Source organism: Balaenoptera physalus (genome assembly GCF_965194825.1).
Source record: "Balaenoptera physalus genome assembly, chromosome: X".
Classification (NCBI taxonomy): domain Eukaryota; kingdom Metazoa; phylum Chordata; class Mammalia; order Artiodactyla; family Balaenopteridae; genus Balaenoptera; species Balaenoptera physalus.
This window is the reverse complement of record NC_138903.1, coordinates 16,210,638-16,232,279: the sequence shown is the minus strand read 5'-3', so window position 1 is coordinate 16,232,279 and position 21,642 is coordinate 16,210,638. Positions and strand designations below refer to the sequence as shown.

Below are 21,642 nucleotides of genomic sequence, written 5' to 3'. Positions count from 1 at the left end.
TCATGTGTATGCTGGGCTAAAAAGCTAAAAACTACAGGGGCTAAAAAGCTAAAAACTACATTCCCCAGTGGAAGTGAGGTAGAAGGCATCTTCCTGATGCTTCAGTGTTACCGCTGACAAGCACAATCCTGAAGACGAGAGGTTTATGCATCCATGATCTGGGGTCTAGTCAGCCTGGTGTGTGTCAAGAGGCTGTAGCCATGGAAACTAGATTTTAGCTGTGCATCTGTAACAGGGAAGAGCTGAATCAGACTCCACGTTGGATCTGTTTCTTTGACTTTAACCTTTGTTTTGTTTTGTTTTTAAAATTTATTTAATTTACCTATTTTTGGCTGTGTTGCGTCTTTGTTGCTGAGCGCGGGCTTTCCCTAGTTGTGGAGAGCGGGGGCTACTCTTTGTTGCCGTGTGCGGGCTTCTCATTGCGGTGGCTTCTCTTGTTGTGGAGCACGGGCTCTAGGCGCGCGGGCTTCAGTAGTTGTGGCACACGGGCTCAGTAGTTGTGGCTTGCGGGCTCTAGAGCGCAGGCTCAGTAGTTGTGGCGCACGGGCTTAGTTGCTCCGCGGCATGTGGGATCTTCCCGGACCAGGGCTCAAACCTGTGTCCCCTGCATTGGCAGGCGGATTCTTAACCACTGCCAGGGAAGTCCCTAACCTTTGCTTTTCGTTGCTTTTGTTATTGTAATCATACATAATGGCCTGCCTCAGGGAACCCTGCCCACCTGTGAGTGGCTGCAAGAAAAAAAGAAACTAACAAACACATCCCCTCACCAAGGCTGGTGACTCCAGGAGATGTTTTGCAAGACTGATGGACCTTTTACTTTACTTCCTCACCGCCTCTCCCTCTCTATTCTGCCTTTTTACTTTACTTCCTCACCGACTCTCCCTCTCTGATTCTATAAAGGAAACTGGCATCCAGACCCAGATAAGATGGTTTTTCAGAGACACTAGTCTGTCATCTTCTCAGTCGGCCGGATTTCTGAATAAAGTCGTATTCTTTGCCTCAACACCTCGTCTCCGATTCATTGGCCTGTCGTGCGGCGAGCACAGCGAGCTTGGACTCGGTAACACATCCAATCATTATAGTAGCAACTCCTGCTTTTCACCCTCTCCTTCACTGCATTATGCACTTTTCCCCCAGGAAAAAGTGGCCAGTAGGACTTCCTCTCTCCCCACTTTAGCTACTCTGGGCTGCTCTAGGACAGCTGGAGGATCCACCTTGCCCCTTGCAGTCCCTGTAAATGAAAGCTGGTGGGGAGCCCTGGGAGTTTTAATTCTTTTCTTGCAAAAACAAACAAACAACTTATCATTTCTGGAGAAAAAAAAAGTCTTCCTCATAATACAAATTTGGATAGACAGCATAGGAAAAAAATATGGAGGCACTTGAAAACTTTTGTACTTGATCTGTAAGAAATGAGGAGCAATTAAATGCTTTTAGTGTGATGACAGTGGTGCTTTAGAAAGATAAGTCTAACAAGAATTAGAGGAGAAGAAGGTGGAATCAGGTAAGCTATCTAGCAGGCTATTTTCATAGAGACTTCGTTCATTCGTTCGTTTGACAGACACTTATCAAGTTGTTATTATTCCCCAGGCTTTGCACCAGATGCTGAGGATACAGTTGAAGCAAGACTGACTCTGCCTTAGAGAAGTTTATAGTAATTAAGTGAGAAATGACAATCCAGCATAGTAAATGCTAAATAGAGGATACTATGAAAACACAACAAAGACAAGTAGAAAAAGCAACATTTAAGCTGACATCTGAAGGATGAGTCAGGAGTGACTCCACTGAAGGATGAGGCGAAGTGGTGGGAAGAACCATCCAGGCAGATTGCAAAGCACGTTCAAAGGCTCAGAGGTGAGGGAAGAGAGCTTCTTTGAGGAACTGGAAGAAGTTTGGTATGTCTAGAACCTCTGAGTTGGAGGGTAGGGAAGAGGAGGGGGAAATAGGGAAATATGAGATTGGAGAGAGAGAATGAAGCCTTGAAGGGCTTTCCAAGCCTGTTAAGAAGTTCAGGATTTCTCTAGGGAGCAACAGGCAGCTACCTAAGCAGAGCAGGGACATGATTACTTTTGCACTGTAGAAATTCATTCTGGTTGTCATATGGAAAATGGATCACAGGGGAGGAAACTGGAAGTTGAGAGACCAGCTGGGAGGTTGCTGCCCTAGGCCAGGAGCAAGACAACCATGGCCTAGATTAGGGCAGTGGCCGATGGCTGTGGAATGGACCCAAAACCCTTTTCAAAGAGGGATCTTCAAGACATCCCTTTGTACAGTTTTTCTAAAAAAATAATTTTAGTTTTTCAAATGCATAAGTAGAATTGTGGGCTTTGATACACCTCTCACTTGGCCATGTTGGAGTGGCCTAACCACTGGACACTATTAACAGGTACCACCATACATTCAACAGCAGCTGCTAGAATGAATGGCTTAGGACCACAGAGAATATAACCAATTCCTATAAGTAGTCGTGCAAAATTAAATCGATTTTGTGATGCCAAATGTCTCTCTCGGTTCTCCAACTGAATTCTTAGTTTCTAGAAGGCAAGACTTGTGGTATGAGATGACCCTGGGGAGGAAAGAAGGGGTCAGCTCCTAGGACCTTGTAAAACCCAGTAAGCACTTTTGTCTTTATCTGAAGAACAGTGGGAAACCATGGAGGGATTCTAGGTAGGGAGTTGACAGAATCAGACATGCTTTTTTTTTCATATTAAAAAAAACTTTTTAAACTAAAAATTCCACATACTCAAAGATATAGAGAATAAGTATAAGAAACCAGCAGATAACCATCACTCCAGTTTTAACAGCTATTAACATTTACCACACTTGATTCATCTATCCCTTTTTTCCTTCTCTCTCTCCTTTTAGTTTTCATTTTCTTTTTGTTGTTTAGTTTTTATTTCATAATCATAAACTAAACTTTGCAATCCAGTTAAACTTGGAGGGGGATAAGGAAAATATGGAACCGAAAGAACTGCAGTGAGAGTGTTACCGAACCCAGGTCTGGCTGCTCGCCGCTTGAAAGTCAATTCTCAAGAGACAAGTGTTGGTAGGAAAGGAAAGGTTGCTTTATTTCGGCGTCTGGCAACTGGGGACGGGGGGGTGGGGGTGGACACCTGTCCAAAGGCCGACTGCCCCCCTGATAATCAGGGGACAAGAGCTTTTATAGACAGAGAGGGGGCTACCTGCAGAAACAGCACAGTCAGCTCTGACGGTCATCTTGAAATTGGTCATCAGTGGTCTGACCAGCGTCATCTCGATTGCTTTAGGTACAGTTAATCTTCAGTTCCAGGATTGGTTTGTTTCCATTTCTTTGAGGCCAGTAAGAATTGTGGCAGCTTATGCCATGGCTACAGCCTGCTCAGCATGTAGGTAACTTCTTCCACCTGGTGGGGGTCTCAGTATCTATAAGGCAGCTCACAGGATATGGCTCAGAACATGATCTATAGCCCTTAAGGAGGAACTAAAGGTCCTTGACTATGCTTAATGACTAAACTATTATTATTTGACTGTTTTCCTTTGTTTCTGCATTTTCTCACTTCTCTGATGAAACTTATTCTTTGGCTAAAGTTTTTCACAGACAAAAGGCAGGCTGAGGATATGGGCGGGGTGGGGGGGGGCGGCAAGGACCACAGGGTCCTGCTCCTTTTCAAGAGCACAAAGATTATAGGATATTTTGAGCAGATGGGGGTGAAGGGGTGCTCTCCTGAGCTACAGAAGGAATGTTCTGGTGGTTAAGATAAAACACAAGTCAAATTTATTAGATTTGTCCACAGTCAGCAATGGTGATCTTCTTGCTGGTCTTGCAATTTCTGGACCCAAAGCGCTCCATGGCTTCCACAATATTCATGCCCTCTTCCACCTTGCCAAAGACCACATGTTTGCCATCCAACCACTCAGTCTTGGCAGTGCAGATGAAAAACTGGGAACCGTTTGTGTTGGGGCCAGCATTTGCCATGGACAAGATGCCAGGACCCATATGCTTCAGGAGGAAATTCTCATCATCAAATTTCTCCCCATAGATGGACTTGCCAGCAGTGCCATTATGGCATCTGAAGTCACCACCGTGGCACATAAATCCCGGAATTATTCTGTGAAAACAGGAACCTTTATAACCAAATCCTTTCTCCTTAGTGCTCAGAGCACGGAAGTTCTCTTCTGTCTTTGGAAATTTGTCTGCAAACAGCTCCAAGGACGTGCGGCCCAAGGGCTTGCCATCGATGGCGAGGTTGAAGAACACGGTGGGGTTGACCATGACTGGGTGGCGCAGGAGGCTCAGGGGCAGCAGGGTCTGCAAGGCGTCTCTCTCTTTTTAAAATTGAAATATTTAAAAATAAATCCCATACGTTATGACATTTTACCTCTGAAAACTTCAGTGTGCATATCTAATAAATAAGAACAATTTCTTGGGACCTCCCTGGTGGCACAGTGGTTAAAAATCCGCCTGCCAATGCAGGGGACATGGGTTCAAGCCCTGGTCCTGGAAGATCCCACATGCCGCGGAGCAACTAAGCCCGTGTGCCACAGCTACTCAAGCAAGCCCACGCGCCTAGAGCCCGAGCTCCGCAACAAGAGAAGCCACCGCAATGAGAAGCCCGCGCACCGCAACAAAGAGTAGCCCCCGCTCGCCGCAACTAGAGAAAGGCCGAAGACCCAACATAGCCAAAAATAAATAAATAAATAAATAAAAGGAAACTGTCAAACTGTTTGCCAAAGTCATACATCTCCATCATTTGTATATAAAAATTTTTCAAAAAAACCCCACAATTTCTCACATAACCACAATACCATTATCACATCTAATAAAATTAACAATAATTCCTTAACATCATCTAATACCTACTCTATATTCCCCAATAGTCTAAAAAAACATGCCTTTTGTTACCGTTGGTTTTTTGGAATTAGGATCTAAACAAGGTCCACACATTGTGTTCATTAGGCCTTTTATTATTTTTTAAAATTTATTTGTTTTATTATTTTATTTTATTTATTTATTTTGGCTGCGTTGGGTCTTCGTTGCTGCGCGCGGGCTTTTCTCTGGTTGCCGCGAGCGGGGGCTACTCTTCCTTGCGGTACGTGGGCTTCACATTGCGGTGGCTTCTCTTTTTGAGGAGCATGGGCTCTAGGCACGCGGGCTTCAGTGGTTGTGGCACGTGGGCTTCAGTAGTTGTGGCTCACAGGCTCTAGAGCACAGGCTCAGTAGTTGTGGCACACGGGCTTAGTTGCTCCGCGGCATGTGGGATCTTCCCGGACCAGGGCTCGAACCCGTGTCCCCTGAGCTGGCAGGGGGATTCTTAACCACTGTGCCACCAGGGAAGCCCTATTAGGCCTTTTAAATCTCTTTTACTTTACAACAGTCTTCACTCCCTCTTTTTGTTTCATGCCCTGACTTTTGGAGGAAACCAGGTGAGTTGTCTCATGGAATATTTAACCCTCTGAATTAGTCTGGTTACTTCCTCATTATGTGTTTAATCTGTTCCTCTATCCCTCATATTTCCTCTAAAGTAGAAGTTAGATCTAAAGGCTCGATTGGATTAAGGCTCAATGGTTTGGAGAACACAGCATTTCACAGGCAATTCTATGTACTTCATCTTGATCACATCAAGAGGCATAAAATGTCTGTCATCCCCCTTTTAGACTGAACACTGGGTTCAGGTGATGACAGTCTGATCCATCCATTGTAAAGATGCTTGTCCTTTATAAACAGTGAGTGATCAATGACGTGATATTTTGGCCTCCTGATATCGTCTAGTTCCACGGCCGCCTTTCCTTTAATGGTTTTATCATCCCTTGATGATTATTCTCTGTATCAGTTATTTCATTAGGCATGTCAAAAGTGGTGATTTTATAATTCTGTCATTCCTCTTGTGCTTATTCACTGTAATTCTTCTGTGGGGAACTTTTTTCCATCAATTAGGACTATTTGGCAATCCTAAAACAGAATCATTATTCTTAATAAAGACTAATCCTTTCCCCTTCATTACCAGTTTTCAAAGCAAGGTGTTGATGACCGAGCTACTTCCAATGGCAACTAGTAAGTCTATTTGTTTGTTTTGGCTTTCTCTTTCTTTTCATATTATCAATTCAAACTCATGGATTTTTATACACTCAATGTGTTTTAATCCATTCTATCATTATTTTTTATGCCCAAATTGTCTCATTTTAGGCCAATGGGGGCCACTCAAGGTGGTTCCTGTTTCCTTTTTTTTTTTTCTTCCTGTTTCCTTCTGACACACTTCTTAGTCTTTGATAGCTTCCTTGCTACCTGGCAGGAAAAGGGTTATCTCATGCATTGCATGCCGCTGACCTGGAATCAGCCATTTCTCCATGGAGCCCTGGTTCCTTTTAATGGAGAGTGGCATTTAAAGACCAGAGTCTGAGTGGTAAGAGTAGATTTGCTTTTGAGTAGATCACTTAGACTACATTGAGAAGAACAGGAATCTAGGAGGACAGAGTGGATATAGGGGGACCAGCTAGGAAGCTATTGCAGTAGCCAAGGTCAGATGGCTTGGATGAGGGAGGTAGTGCTGGAGATAGGGTGAAGTGGATGGACTTAAAAACTATTAAGGAGGTGCAATTGACAAGGCTTAGTGAAGGATTGGAAATGATGGATGGCAGAGGGGGAGACACCAAGGTTGACTCGTAGCTTTCTGGTTGATTGATTTCTGGGAATCAATTGATAGAATTGATTCTCAGAGCACTGGTAGGATCAATTGATTCTTTCAATTCCAATTGAAAAAATAAAAATGGTAGATTGATATTTTCACGGAGAAAAAAGAATGTTGGAGAAGACCCGGTATGTGTGGGAAGATCATAAATTCAGTTTAAGGCCTGATGAGTTTGAAGAGCCTTTGAGTCGTGCAAGAGATGTCAAGTAGAAGGTGAATACAGATGTCTGGCACTCACAAGAGAGGCCTGGAATGAGCATAAAAATGTTTGTGTAAGTCATCTATGCATAAGTGGTAATCTTGTTTCTTAAACTCTGGTTCTTTATATATTATGGAAATTAATTATGTGACTGTAATTTATGTTACAAATATTTTCTACCAGTCTACAGTCTGTCTTTAAACCTTTAGTGTCTTTTAAAATGGGACAGAAGGTTTAATTATTACTTAGTCAAAATTATGAATATTTCCCTTGATGGTTTGTGAACTTTTTTCTTCCTCAGGATGAACAACTCTGCATCAGGTTTACAAACATGTTCCCATATATATACTTTTAATATTTTCACAGATTTTTTTTTTACAGTTACACCCTCAATCCATCTGGAATTCCTTTTTGTTTATTATGTGGAGTAGGAGTCCTTTTTTCCCCCCAATGGATAGCTAATCATTCCAACACTTCTGACCAGGCTGTCCTTTGAAATACCACCTTTATCATATGCTAACTTTTCACATACATGAGTCTATTTCCAAACTCCTTATTCTGTTTCATTGATTTGGTTTCTTCATCAGTACCTTGTTGTAGAGAACATTTATTTATTTATTTTTTTAGAGAACATTTTGATATCTGGTGAAGTGGTATCTCTAGTTGGGTATTATTAAATTCTAGTTCTGAGATTTAACCCTCTTCTTTTGTTAAAGAATCCGCAAGGTCCATTCTCTGCTTGCATTTGTCATTACAAAATCTCATTGTACACATTATAGTTCCCAGGTTTACTGGAAATTTTCCTTTATATTTTAGGTTGAGAAAGGATTATAATCTTAGCATCAGTCTTTCTTAAATCACACCACGCTGGTGTATCCTGGGATACTTTCTGTCAGCCAACCCTCTCCATGGGGTCAGATTCTGGTGAATTTCTAATAGTATTCATTTCTTTTTGATCTTGGGTCTACGTTTAGGAGTCTTTCTATGTTAATTTTGATTGCTCTCTAGCCACCCATTAAGTACCTCCTTTAGACTAGGAAACTGAGTAATCTCAGCCTTTTCCTATTTAACTGAATGTCATCAAATGTTAGCTTTGCTTTTATTCTGACAGGTGGGCAAACTCTTACCATTATTAGAATTTAAGCAGCAAAAGAGCACAGAGGAGAATGTCTAACTTTTCAGCAACTTCTAGGTTGCTTTTAGAAAAATGTTTTTCACTGCCCCCAGACCATTAAGAAAGTATTTGTGTGAGTGAAAGTTTTGTGTGATGCTAACTTTGTAGCTAGGAAAGGAGGGGTGGCTTGATTGCTATGGCTTGCCGAATGCATTTTTTTTTAACTAGAAAAATGAAATATAACATCTTTTAACTTGAAAAGAAAAAGAGCATGACATTAATCTGATCAAGATGTGACTAGTAAACGTTTTCACTGTTCATCAAAATCCTTATCATTTAAACTATTATAAGGATTTTTTTAATGTGAAAAATACAACACAAATTAGTTATACAAATAGCCTTTGTCAGAAGGCCTTCCAGCCTGGAGCCTGCCACATGTACAGAATTTTGAAACCGATTAGACTTCAGTCCTTTTACAAAAGGAGCTTAAAAAAAACCCCCACTCATCTACATACTGATGAGACAAGTCATTTGCATGTTCACTGAGTGTCTCATAAATCCCCAAACTCACCTTGCCCACCCTTACAAAACTCCATGATATATTTGTACATTTTTCCCCTCAGTCCTTTATAGGGGCTATAACGACTTCTTTGTCTCTTGCCCGAAATTTTCTCGCCTGAAAACTCCAATCTATCTATCAAGATCCAGTTCAAATGTCACCTCCTCTGAGAAGCCTACTTTTATTTTCCGGGGCAGAATTAGTCACTTTTCTCATAGTAGACCTTCCTTACTTCTGTAGGTATCAGTTTACTTGTTTACCGGCCTTTCAAAACTCAGAGTTCCTCAGCACCAAACAATATTCCACGGTAGTTGTGCTCAATAAATGGAATGAATGAAGGAATAGTGAAAGCTGAGGCTTTGTTATCTTTCTCTTCTTGATATTCCAGTCCTTATTCTTTTCCTTAATATGCTCTCAGAATTTTTTCAATAATAATAATAATGTCTTGTTTTTTATAGTGTTTTATATTTTCTCAAGTAGTTTCATCTGTTTCTTTTCAGTCTTTCAACTATCTTTTGATGGGTAGGTGGATCCCCCCCACCTCATTTTTATCGATGAGGAAACCGAGACCCAGAAATGCCAAGTGCCGTATGACTGCCCAATTAGTAAGAGAATCAGAAAGGGATCCTGGGTTTTCTGACAACTAGTCTAATGTTTTTTTCCATGATATGACACTTTTTCTACAATATCTTCTATTCTCCAGAGATTTAGTTGAGTTAAACTACAAAAACATGCAAGGCAAATAGCATTTTAATGTGAAACTTTGAAAACTTTCCTTTAAATAAGGAAAAAGACAAAAATGATCATTCTTACCACTTCTAATTCATCATTCTTGAATGTCTTAAATATTGCACAATTTAAAATTTATTAAAAGAATAGTTTAAAAAGCAGAGTCTACTCTTAAATCTCTAACTTTGTATTTTCTTTAATTCCTGCTCTGAGCAATAGTATTTGTTTTAATCTGAAAAAGAACCCACAAATCTTGATTTTTTTTTACTGGTACCCTACATACAAAAATTACACTGGCATGCTTCATACATTTTTGGATGAACTATGTCTCTTTATAACATCCACATGAACAGTTTTCTGAATTACATAAAGAGAGAAAGCAGTACCAAAATATGTTCTTGATTATTAGCCATTTCTTGAACTGGTGCAAGCAAATGCATGAATGTTCCAAAATTATTCATCTATTGATTTGGAACTTGGCATATATTGTTCCACATAATTGGTGTTCCCAGAATTTCTTCCTTTGTTCCTCTTTTATTCTTCTAATATGTGTTCTCCTTGGATGATCCCAGCTCTTCCTATGGCTTCACCTTCTAGGTGCCAGCTTACAACTGCCAACATTTTAACTCCATCTGTGATCAAAGCTCTTCACTAAGAATTCTCTCAAGCTACTTGATACTTCTTCCTTGACATCTCAGTGAAACTGAACATGGACTTATTATTCTCTCCACTTCTGGCATTTTGTCTCCTCCCTCCCACCCCCTCCACAAATCCTGTAGGACCCTCTTCTCTATTCCCAGGGCCACTTCCCTGTCTCTGGCCTAGTCTGTCTCAAGAGTGTCTTATCTGATCCTTTGGTCCCCTGCCTTTCCCTACTCTATCCCCTTCTTCATATTGCTGTTAAATTTTCCCTCCGAAAACCAAATCTGACAGTACAATTTCTTTGCTTAAAATTCTTCCCTGAAGAAGAGACAAATCTCTCATGCAGAAGCATTCCAAATAATTTATATAGATAGTCCACCCTCAAGAAGGTGGAGCTTGATACACACACACACACACACACAGCCCTCTTGAGAGCAGGCTGCACTAAATTACTTCTCTCCAAAGAGTACAGTATGGAAATTGTGGGGGATCAAGGGTGAGAGGAATAACTTTATAGTGGAGAAACCTGGCAAACACTATTCAGCCAGGTGATCAAGGTCAACAACACCAGTGATAAGCCATGTTGATAGTATGTTCCCTTAATATAATGTGATAATAATGACATTTTACCTCTGTGGTCTTCGTGATAGAAATGCATAACCCTATCTAATCATGAGAAAAGCACAAGACAAATTCCAGTGGAGGGACATTCTACCAAATACCTGACCAGTCCTCCTCAAAACTGTCAAGGTCATCAAAACCACAAATAGTCTGAGAAACTGTCATAGAGAAGAGGAGCCTAAGGAGACATGATGACTAAATGTGATATGGTATCCTGGATGGGATTTTGGAACAGAAAAAAGACATTAAGTATAAACTAAGGAAATCTGAATAAACCATGGGTTGTAGTTTATAATAATAATGCATCAGTATTGGTTCATTAGTTGTGACAAATGTACCTTACCAATGTAAGTTGTTAACAATAGGGAAAACTGGGTATGCGGTATATGGGAACTTGCTGTACTATCTTCACAACTTTTATGGAGATCTGAAACTATACTAAAATTAAAAATGTATTTAAGTTTTTTAAAAAGAAAAAAAAAAAACGCTCTCCTGGCTACCTGTTATGTATAGGATTAATCCAAATCCAATATCATTAACATTAGAAAACCCTTCACAATCTGGCTCCATCTACCACTTCCGACAAATTTTCTGCCACTTCCTACATATCCAGTGCTTCACTCTCAATTAACTTTTCACTGTTCTCCAAATGTATCAGGTTTCAGCATATTTTGTTGGGTCAATGGTTAGGTCTGCATACAAAGTCCTATTTAACCCAAATACACATGACGTGTTGGTTGCACTCATTCTAAAAGACATTAGGTATTCTAAGCTTCTTAAAAAAGCAAAGTAAACTGCCTTCTCCAGTACCTTGCCTATCACCCAGACAACCTCCTACACAATGTCTTCTGCCTCTACCACTATAGGACATTGGTCTTTCAAAGAATTCCAATAAGATTAGGGCAAAATATTAATAAAGAGATAAAAACAGTTTTGATCTCGATTTTATAAGTTTTGCAGTATAATTTCAATTTTGTAAACACACACGAAGCAAAAAAAGGGTATTTATGCCCAGGAAAAGAGAGAAAGAACAGGAAGGAAATCCATTGAAAAATAAACTATTTGTGTTCACAAGTGGTGGATTATAGACAATGGTTCTTGCTTTTTTGTGCTTTCTCTTTTAAAATTATGAAATATAATATACATACAAAATGTATGACAAACACATGTATTTTAAAGCCAAAACCAAATACAGGGTAACTGTCACCCATGTCAATAAAATAGAACCTGACAGACGTTCTCCACATGCAACCTACTTGACCATGACCCCCAGCCTCCCCAGAAGTAACTCCTAACTCCTGATAATCATGTCCTTGTTTTTCAAGTTTCTTTGTTTTGTTTTACCCCTAGGTATGCATCCTGGATTGAGTATTGTCTGAAGGGAATCATACCATTTGGGTTGTCTTTCTCTCTCTCTTCTTCTTTTATTTTTAAAAAATATTTATTTATTTATTTGGCTGTGCCGGGTTTTAGCTGTGGCATGTGGGATCTTTAGTGGCGGCATGCGAACTCTTAGTTGTGGCATGTGTGATCTAGTTCCCTGACCAGGGATCGAACCCGGGCCCCCTGCACTGAGAGCACGGAGTCTTAGCCACTGGACCACCAGCGAAGTCCCACTTCTTTTTTTTAACATTATGTTTTTGAGGCTTCATCCACATCACAGTGTGTAGCTGCGTATTTTCATTGCTATTGAGTATTTATTCCATTGAATGATTATACCACAATATATATTCCTATTTTACTATAGATGGACTTGGGTTTTCATTTTGGGGACTATTACAAATCATGTTGCCATGAACATTCTTAAAAGCTTATTTGTTTATGATGTGCATGCACAGGTTCTTCTGGGGTATATACATAGAAGTAGAACTGCTGGGCCATAGGCTATGTCTATCTTCCACTTTATTAGATAATGCCAAACTGTTCTCTAAAGCATTTGTACTAATTTATACTCCCACCAGCGGGTGTATGAGAGTTCCTATGCTCCACTTTATTCTCAAAACCTGATAATGTCAGTCTTTTTTTAAAAACACCTTTTTATTGATGTATAATTGGCATTCTTTTAAAAGACTGCAAATTACCATTTTTGCCAACCTGGTGGGTTTGTAGTGGTATCCCACTGTGGCTTTAATTTACATTTCCCTGCTTGCCAACGAGGTTAATGGAGTTTTGTCAGGCTTTGACTGGTGGCCAAAGATTCCTACTTGCGATTTCAAGCTTATCCTGTTTCTTGTCTAACTTCCCTTATTCCCACATCTAAGTTTAGATGAATAACGTGTCTCAGTTACTAATTTATTGACTCTTGGCTCCAAACCCAACCTTCTTTTTTCTACTTTGTACAATAGTACCGGAGCTGGTCTCTGCAAACACTATTTTCTCCTTTGGCAGCTGGCTCCACGTTAGTCTCTGCCAATAGGGGGCGCCAGAGGTCTTTTCTGCTTCCGGTTTGCTTATTTGTTTCTTCCCACTGCTGTGATTGGCTCGACTGGCTCGATGAGCAAGTGGTCCCTGTGGCGTTCTCTCGGTGGGGGGCTGCTCTTACAGTTCTGCCTAGCCGCCTCCAGTGGGTTTCTTCCTCCCTCTGGCTGGCGGTGGATGATGTGTTCCTGCAGCAGTCGCACTATCACCTAGAGGTCTGAATCTCAACTCTGGGGGAGTGGGAGTGGAGGGGGGTGGATCTCCTCGAATTTTCTAAGTTCCTTCTTTGTTTACTTTTCCGTCAGCCCTGGAAGTGGCAGCCTCTTTCCGCAGTGTTATTTCTTTCTTTCTTTTTTTTTTAATTTTATTTATTTATTTATTTATGGCTGCGTGGGTCTTCGTTGCTGTGCACGGGCTTTCTCTAATTGCGGCGAGCGGGGGCTACTCTTTGTTGCAGTGCGCGAGCTTCTCATTGCGGTGGCTTCTCTTGTTGCGGAGCACGGGCTCTAGATGCGCAGTCTTCAGCAGTTGTGGCTCACAGGCTCTAGAGCTCAGGCTCAGTAGTTGTGGTGCACGGGCTTAGCTGTTCTGCAGCATGTGGGATTTTCCCGGACCAGGGCTCGAACCCGTGTCCCCTGCAATGGCAGGCAGATTCTTAACCACTGCGCCACCGGGGAATCCCCACAGTGTTATTTCTGTTACACCTTTCAGTTCTCTATATTTCAGTAGTTAACCACCCTTTGCCAAGTTAACAATTCTTTATATTCAGTTTTCCCTGTTCAAATCGCTGGTGTGGTTCCCGTTTCCTGACTGGACCCTGATGCTGATTTTGATCCCACCTTTCTCTATATCCCATCTAGTAGGGGCAGGTTAGGGGCAGTTCCCCAGTTCTTGCATGGACCCCAGGCTAATGAAAAGATATCATACTGTAAAAGTTACTAGAACCAAAAATGAGGGGCGGAGACCAAGGTAGAATTTAATGATAAGGTGTGGAGCCCCTAGTAGGGGACTGAGATGTTAAGCAAGTTTCCAGAACAGGACCTAGGGTTCAGTGACAAAGTCAGAACCAAATAATGCGAAAAGGCAGCTGAATGCCTATGTCCAGCCTTGCAGGTGGCTGGAGACTGTTAAATGCTTCCTGCCTTAGGTCACATTCATCCTGGGATCTGGATCAGTGTTGATTTTATAGGTGTGTCCAAGACTTGACACATTACTTTCTGCCTTGTAATTATTTCTGCTGTATGTATGTCATCTCCTCCACTGGTCTGCATGTTCCTGAGGCAGGGCTTCTTTGGTTCACCTTATTATATCTCCCATTGTACCTAATTCAGTGCATTGAATATAGTGCAAGTATATTTGTAAATATTTGTTGAGTGAAGAAAGGAATAGGCCTGGTCTCGAGTGAAGAAATAGGGACTTGGGTGTGGTTGTTGGGGATGGAGAAGGAGCTGTGCATTCAAAAAGCATAGACCTGCACAGGCAATGAGATACGATGAGAAGCCGGGACCAGTGAAGTGTGAGAGAGATGCTAGGCTGGAGAAGGGTAAGCTGGGTTGAGGGATGGAAACCCTATCTGTCAAAGTTGGGAGAGGAAAGTTGTGGGAGGTCCCCTGGGAAGCTATTTGTATGAAGGAGATTATATATGTAGAGGATTTATATGTATATATATATATATATATATATATATATAGAGAGAGAGAGAGAGAGAGAGAGAGAGACAGACAGACAGACAGACAGACAGACAGAGATAGAGAGGTCAGAGCGTGGCTGAAAGCGGAAACTTACTAAATATGTAAATTAGGAGATAACTATATGCACAGCACAGTGGTTATTTACCTTACAGAAAGATTTGTTATAGGGTTGCTCATAAAAACAAAAATAGCAACAAAAGACAAGGTCCAGTAAGACATTTGGAATTTGATTCCGTTCCACTGGCAAAAAAAAATGTTGTTTACAGTTTTTCAGAAATACATGCACAGGTTCAAGTGAGTGTGTGCTTTCTTATTTTTCTATTTTCTTTAATTATGAAATATTTTATATGTGACATGTTTTTAATGGACCTTAGATACACAGATTTGGATTAATTTTAATCCTTGGTTCAGGACTACTCTCACCATTATTCCATTCATGACACTTTCTAACTACTATGTCTATCTATCTATCCGTCCATCTATCTAATAAAATTTACAATTAAGTAAGCAGCAGTGAACCTACCATCTAATATGAAAGCTAGGACTTGTACAACAACGCACATCCAGCTATGTGGTCTTCAGCTATTTCATCACTCTGCTTCTCCTGAGCTGAGCTAAGCACCTGAATCCTTTGTTAGTCATTCTCTTGCTTTCCTTTTTTTTTTTTTTTTTTAATTTTTATTGCACTATAGTTGACTTACAGTGTTGTGTTAGTTTCAGGTGTACAGCAAAGTGAATCAGTTATACATATACAGGTATCCACTCTTTTTTTTTTTTTTAAGATTCTTTTCCCATATAGGCCATTATGGAGTATTGAGTAGAGTTCCCTGTGCTATACAGCAGGTTCTTATTACTTATGTATTTAATATATGGTAGTGTGTATATGTCAGTTTATCCCTGCCCCCCCTTACCCCCTGGTAACCATAAGTTTGTTTTCTACATCCATGACTCTACTTCTGTTTTGTAAATAAGTTCATTTTTACCCTTTTTAAAAAATTTGACATATAAGCGATTATCATATGATATTTGTCCTTCTGTGTCTGACTTACTTCACTCAGTATGATAATCTCTAGGTCCATCCATGTTGCTGCAAATGGCATTATTTTGTTCTTTTTTTATGGCTGAGTGATAGTCCATGGTATATATATGTTCCACATCTTCTTTATCCATTCCTCTGTCGATGGACATTTAGGCTGCTTCCATGTCCTGGCTACTGTAATTACTGCTACAGTGAACACTGGGGTGCATGTATTTTTTTGGATTATGGTTTTCTCAGGGTATATGCCCAGTAGTGGGATTGCTGGGTCATAAGGTAGTTCTATTTTTAGTTTTTTAAGGAACCTCCATACTGTTCTCCATAGTGGCTGTACCAATTTACATTCCCACCAACAGTGTAGGAGGGTTCCCTTTTCTCCACACCCTCTCCAGCATTGATTTATTTTTTAAAATAATTTTACTTTTTTATTTGTTTATTTACTTATGGCTGCGTTGGGTCTTCATTGCTGTGCGTGGGCTTTCTCTAGTTGCGGTGAGTGGGGGCTAGTTTTCATTGTGATGCGCGGGCTTCTCACTGCAGTGGCTTCTCGTGTTATGGAGCATGGGCTGTAGGCACGTGGGCTTCAGTAGTTGTGGCGCACAGGCTTAGTTGCTCCGTGGCATGTGGGATCTTCCCGGACCAGGGCTCGAACCCGTGACCCCTGCATTGGCAGGCGGATTCTTAACCACTGCACCACCAGGGAAGTCCCCAGCATTTATTGTTTGTAGGTTTTTTGATGATGGCCATTCTGACCAGTGTGAGGTGATACCTCATTGTGGTTTTGATTTGCATTTCTCTAATAATTAGTGATGTTGAGCATCTTTTCATGTGCTTTTTGGCCATCTGTATATATTCTTTGGAGAAATGTCTATTTAGATCTTCCTCTTGCTTTCCTTGATCTCGTCTATATTCAGACCTAAAAGTCCATTTTTAATTTTAGTTGTTTTTAACTTTTAAAAAGGGTATCAAGTTGTATGAAATATTTGCACTTACTCTTTTCACTTAATATTATGTTGCTAAGATTTGTCCTTGTTGGTATGTGTTGGTATAGCTTACTCGTTTTGACTGGCTATAATATTCTATTGTATGAATATATTACAGTTGATCAATCCAGTCTTCTATTGATGCATATTTGAGTTGTTTTCAGATTTTTGCTATTGTGAACAATGCTACTATGATCATATACGTCTCCAAGTATACATGTGTAAGAGTTTCTCTGGGATAAATTTAGCAATAGAATTACTGTATCATAGAGCATGTGACTGTTCAACTTCATGATATAAGGTGAAACTATTTTCTAAAATGATTATATCAATATACACACCTAACAGCAACAATTCTTTTGAACTATATCGTTTTCAACACTTGATATTGTTAGACTTTAAAATTTTTGCCAATTAATATGTGGAAAATAGCATCTTATTTCGGTCTTGATCTGAATTTCCCTGATCATTAAGGATATTTAACAGCTTTTCACATGCTAATTGGTCATACGTGTTTTGTCTTCTGTGAAATGTATGTTCTTGCCTGTCTTAGTCCTTTTGGGCTGCTATAACAGATACCATGGACTGGGTGGCTTATAAACAACAGAAATTTATTTCTCATAGTTCTGGAGGCTAGGAAGTCCAAGATCAAAGCACTGGCCAATTTGGTGTCTGGTGAGAACCCACTTCCACATTCATACATGATCATCTTCTTGTTGTGTCCTCACATGGGAGCCCTCTGGGGTATCTTTTATAAAGGCACTAACCTCATTTATGAGGGCTCCATCCTCATGACCTAATCACCTCCTAAAAGCTCCACCTCCCAATACCATCACATTGAGGGTTAGGATTTCAACATATGGATTTTGGGGGGACACAAACATTCAGTCCATAACAATGCCTTTTGCCCATTTTTCTATTTGATTGCTTGTGCTTTTCTTATTTATTTGTAGGAGTCCTTTATATATTCTAGTTGTGTGGATTGAAAATATCTTCTCCTAGTTTGTAATTTGGAAGGAGGACTATATCTGGGTTTGATGGTCTAATCTAGGACCATATAGTTGTCCTAATTACTATAGCTTCATAATTAGTTCTGAGATCTGGGAGACCAGGTCTGTTCTACTGTAGAAGTATTCTGGCTATTTTTGGTCCTTTCCCTTTAAAGCTCTAAAGCTGTCGTTCTCTTCTGGAAGTGATTTTATCACCCCCATCCCCACCCCTGCCACCGCATTGGCAATGTCTGTAGTCATTTTTGATTGTCACAACTTACAATGGGGTAGGGGGTAGGTTTCTACTAGTATATAGTAAGTAGAGCCCGGGGATACTACAAAACATCTTACAATGCACACAGGACAACTCCCCAGGACAAAAGTTATTCAGCCCCAAATGTCAACACTGTCAAGGGTGAGAAACCTTGATAGCAAGTTTATTATCAGCTTATCGGAATTCTTGAAAAAAACCCATTGGAATTTTGACTGGAATTGCACTGAATCTACAGATTAATCTGGGGAAAACTGATTGACTATATGAATCATTTCTAATGTTGTTGTTGTTGTTTTAAGAACCAAGTTTCAGCTTTGCTAGTCTCTATTCTTTGTTTTTCATTTCATTGGTATTCTCACTTGTTTTTTTTTTTTTAAATGTTTCACATACAGGTATTCTTTTTTTTTTTAATTAATTAATTAATTTATTTTTGACTGTGTTGGGTCTTCGTTTCTGTGCGAGGGCTGTCTCTAGTTGCGGCGAGCGGGGGCCACTCTTCATTGCGGCGCACAGGCCTCTCACTGTCCCGGCCTCTCTTATTGTGGAGCACAGGCTCCAGACGCGCAGGCTCAGTAGTTGTGGCTCACGGGCCTAGTTGCTCCGCGGCATGTGGGATCTTCCCAGACCAGGGCTCGAACCCGTGTCCCCTGCACTGGCAGGCAGATTCTCAACCACTGCGCCACCAGGGAAGCCCCTCTCACTTGTTTTTATTTTTTCTTTCCTTCTACTTTCCTTGGGTTTATTCTTTCTTTTTTTTTAACTTCTTAAGTTGGACAGTTAGCTAATTAATTTTAAGTCTTTCTTATTTTCTACTCTAGGCATCTAGGGCTATAAAAGTTAAGTTATAAAGCATAATAATAAAATTAATATCTTAGAACCAACAACCTTTTGTTTTCTGATTCTGGACACTTCCCTTTCATGTTTTCCTTAATAATAGCATGTTTTGACACTTCTCTTTTTGTTACCCACTCATCTCTTTAGGACTGTTATTTCTTCATGGGTGGGTAGTCTTTTGTCTGGGGCTTTCTTATCTGCTGCTGTTGCTATTAAAATACTGTGGCTTTGTTTTATCTGGGTCTCATTATCGGTTAATTTGAGTCAACAAGTGTGTATATATATATATTTTTAAATTAATTAATTAATTATTTATTTATTTTTGGCTGTGTTGGGTCTTCGTTTCTGTGCGAGGGCTTTCTCTAGTTGTGGCGAGCGGGGGCCACTCTTCATCGCGGTGCGCGGGCCTCTCACTGTCACGGCCTCTCTTGTTGCGGAGCACAGGCTCCAGATGCGCAGGCTCAGTAGTTGTGGCTCACGGGCCCAGTCGCTCCACGGCATGTGGGATCCTCCCAGACCAGGGCCCAAACCCGCGTCCCCTGCACTGTCAGGCAGACTCCCAAACACTGCGCCACCAGGGAAGCCCAACAAGTGTATATTTTGTGGTAGGAGTTATAGGCTCCAAAAATTAGAAAATCTCATTTTTATCCTCGAGCTAATCATTTTATTTAGAAAGCCAATACATAAAAAAATAGATAAAACATAACAAAACCAAAAAAGTACTATATAGAATTCTGATTATATAACATAGAAATTGGCAAAGTAGCCAAAACTTTATATCAGTGCTTCCTGTTTTAGCTCATGGAATACAGAATAAGCTCTTTAGCTGTATTTCTAAACTGCATAGACTGTTAAATTTACTTTTTTGAAATTAATTAATTGATTAGTTTTTTTTTTTTGGCTGCGTTGGGTCTTCGTTGCTGCACGTGGTCTTTCTCTAGTTGTGGCTAGCAGGGGCTTCTCATTACGGTAGCTTCTCTTGTTGCAGAGCACAGGCTGTAGAGCGCATGGGCTTAAGTAGTTGTGGCGCACGGGCTTAGTTGCTCCGTGGTATGTGGGATCTTCCCGGACCAGGGCTCGAAACCGTGTCCCCTGTATTGGCAGGTGGATTCTTAACCACTGCGCCACCAGGGAAGTCCCTAGATTTACTTTTAATGTCATTTCATTTTTCATCTATTTAAAAATCTAATACCCAATTTTAAGACCGGAAGTAGTTTTGAGATCTAATAATTTATAGCAGTGGTTCTTAACCTGGGCTGCCCATCAGAATCCTGGGGAGTTCTGAAAAAATATCAGTGTCCAATTCCAGAGTAATAAGAATTACTTAGAGTGCTTATTAAACATACAGATTCCCAAGCACCTGTTCTGAAGAGTCAAATTTAGTAGATCTAGAGCAAGGCCCTGGACCCTGAATGATTCATGAGTGCACTAGGTGATTCTCATGACCAAGCCAGGTCTGGGAAACACTGATTTAGATCAATGCTCCTCAAACTATGTACACAAATCGCCTGGGCGACTTGTTAAAAATGAAGATTCTTGGGACTTCCCTGGTGGTCCAGTGGTTAAGACTCTGCACTCCCAGGACTTCCCTGGTGGAGCAGTGGTTAAGAATCCACCTGCCAATGCAGGGGACATGGGTTTGATCCCTGGTCCAGGAAGATCCCACATGCCGTGGAGCAACTATGCCAGTGCACCACAACTGCCGAGCCTGAGCTCTAGAGCCCACGAGCCACAACTACTGAGCCCTCGAGCCACAACTACTGAAGCCCGCGTGCCTAGAGCCCGTGCTCGGCAACAAGAGAAGCCACCACAATGAGAAGCCCGCGCACCGCAACGAAGAGTAGCCCCCGCTTGCCGCAACTAGAGGAAGCCCGCGCGCAGCAACAAAGACCCAAAGCAACCAAAAATAAATAAATTAATTAAAAAAAAATGGAGATTCTGATTCAGTGCATTTGGTGTGGGGCATGGATTCTGCCTTTTCAACAAGTTCTCAGAATTCCCTGGCTGTTCAGTGGTTAAGACTCCACGCTTCCAATGCAGGGGCGCTGGTTTGATCCCTGGTTGAGGAACTAAGATCCCACATGCTGCGCGACGCAGCCAAAAAATTTAAAAAAGAAAAAAACAAACAAGCTCTCACATGCTGAAGTTGCTGGCCCACCTTTTGAGTAATAAGGATTTAGAACAACTCAGTTCAATAGAATTTTCTTTGAGATGGAAATGTTCTGCACTATCCAATACGACATCCGCTAGCCACATGTAGTTATACAGCACTTGAAAGGAGGCTAGTGTGACAGAGGGACTGAATTTTTAATTTTATTTCATTTTAATTAGTTTAATTCAAAATAGGTACACGTGATTTGAAAAAGAATAGATACATGTATATGTATAACTGAATCACTTTGCAGTACACCTGAAACTAACACAACATTGTTAATCGACTATGTTCCAATATAAAACAAAAATTTTAAAAAATAGCTACATGTGGCCAGTGACTACCATATTGGAAACCACATTTAAAACAAACGTCCTTCAGGATAACTTGCAGAAAGAACTCTAGAATCATTTCAGGTTAGTAAGTTATACTGGTGTGTCAAACCTTTGACTTAGAAATCAGCATTCTCATGTGGTAAAAACTGCGGGTGTATATTATTTTTGGAAGCCTCAATAGAATCATGTTCTCTTTAAGTATGCTTTCTAGGAAATTATTATTTATCTCATCCTCTGCAATTTGGCTACTAAAGTTTGTTTCTCATTTACGAAGTTTTCCAAAGTCACTAACATTTGAGAAAGGGAATTAGGATAACTCATTTATTGAAATATTTGTTGTTGAAAAATATCCCCTTAAAATAATCCTGAATATCTAGTTCAGAAATAGTAAAACATATTTGGGA

The 21,642-nt window shown here is 40.6% G+C and overlaps 1 pseudogene across 1 annotated transcript; it reads right to left on the bottom strand.

Moving 5' to 3' along the window:
* Positions 1-3,640: 3,640 nt before the first annotated feature.
* Positions 3,641-20,459, bottom strand: LOC309652957 (peptidyl-prolyl cis-trans isomerase A pseudogene; annotated as a pseudogene). Its single transcript has one exon. The product of its transcript is annotated as a peptidyl-prolyl cis-trans isomerase A pseudogene (transcript).
* Between the last annotated feature and the right edge of the window lie 1,183 nt (positions 20,460-21,642).